This window comes from Triticum aestivum, chromosome 2A (genome assembly GCF_018294505.1).
Source record: "Triticum aestivum cultivar Chinese Spring chromosome 2A, IWGSC CS RefSeq v2.1, whole genome shotgun sequence".
Lineage (NCBI taxonomy): Eukaryota > Viridiplantae > Streptophyta > Magnoliopsida > Poales > Poaceae > Triticum > Triticum aestivum.
In genome coordinates this window covers 537,374,272-537,375,906 of record NC_057797.1, presented here as the reverse complement: position 1 = coordinate 537,375,906, position 1,635 = coordinate 537,374,272, and positions in this window count along the sequence as shown.

Sequence of the window (1,635 nt, the reverse complement as noted above, 5' to 3'; positions counted from 1 at the left end):
CACGGCCCGACCGATCAAGCACCGAAACTACGACACCTCTGAGTTCTAGCACACATTCAGCTCGATGACGATCCCCGGACTCCGATCTAGCAAAGTGCCGGGGAAGAGTTTCGTCAACACGACGGCATGGTGACAATCTTGATGTTCTACCGTCGCAGGGCTTCGCCTAAGCACCGCTACAATATTATCGAGGACTATGGTGAAGGGGGGCACCGCACACGGCTAAGAGAACGATCTTGGAGATCAACTTGTGTGTCTTTGGGGTGCCCCCTGCCCCCGTATATAAAGGAGCAAGGGGGAGGAGGCCGGCCCTAGGAGGGACGCGCCAGGGAGTAGGATTCCTACTCCTAGTTGGAGTAGGTTTCCTCCTTTCCTAGTCCAACTAGGAGAAGGGGGGAAAGGGGGGAAGAGGGGAAGGAAGGGAGAGAGGGGCCGCGCCCCAAACCCCTTGTCCAATTCGGACTGGGCTTGGGAGGGGCGCGCGCCACCTCCTGGTCCTTCCCACTAAGGCCCATTAAGGCCCATTGCTTCTTCCTCGTATTCCCGTAACTCCCCGGTACCTCCGAAAATACCCGAATCACTCGGAACCTTTCCGATGTCCGAATATAGTCGTCCAATATATCGATCTTTACGTCTCGACCATTTCGAGACTCCTCGTCATGTCCCCGATCTCATCCAGGACTCCGAACTCCTTCGGTACATCAAAACTCATAAACTCATAATATAACTGTCATCGAAACCTTAAGCGTGCGAACCCTACGGGTTCGAGAACAATGTAGACATGACCGAGACACGTCTCCGATCAATAACCAATAGCGGAACCTGAATGATCATATTGGCTCCCACATATTCTACGAAGATCTTTATCTGTCAGACCGCATAACAACATACGTTGTTCCCTTTGTCATCGGTATGTTACTTGCCCGAGATTCGATCGTTGGTATATGAATACCTAGTTCAATCTCGTTACCGGCAAGTCTCTTTACTTGTTTCGTAATACATCATCTCGCAACTAACTCATTAGTTGCAATGCTTGCAAGGCTTATGTGATGTGCATTACCGAGAGGGCCCAGAGATACCTCTCCGACAATCGGAGTGACAAATCCTAATCTCGAAATACGCCAACCCAACATGTACCTTTGGAGACACCTGTAGAGCTCCTTTATAATCACCCAGTTACGTTGTGACGTTTGGTAGCACACAAAGTGTTCCTCCGGCAAATGGGAGTTGCATAATCTCATAGTCATAGGAACATGTATAAGTCATGAAGAAAGCAATAGCAACAAACTAAACGATCAAGTGCTATGCTAACGGAATGGGTCAAGTCAATCACATCATTCTCCTAGTGATGTGATCCCGTTAATCAAATGACAACTCATGTCTATGGTTAGGAAACATAACCATCTTTGATCAACGAGCTAGTCAAGTAGAGGCATACTAGTGACACTTTGTTTGTCTATGTATTCACACATGTATTATGTTTCCGGTTAATACAATTCTAGCATGAATAATAAACATTTATCATGAAATAAGGAAATAAATAGTAACTTTATTATTGCCTCTAGGGCATATTTCCTTCAAAAAGCCCGACCCGACCTGGCCCGACGCTGCTCCCGGGCCGGGCTCGGGCCTAGA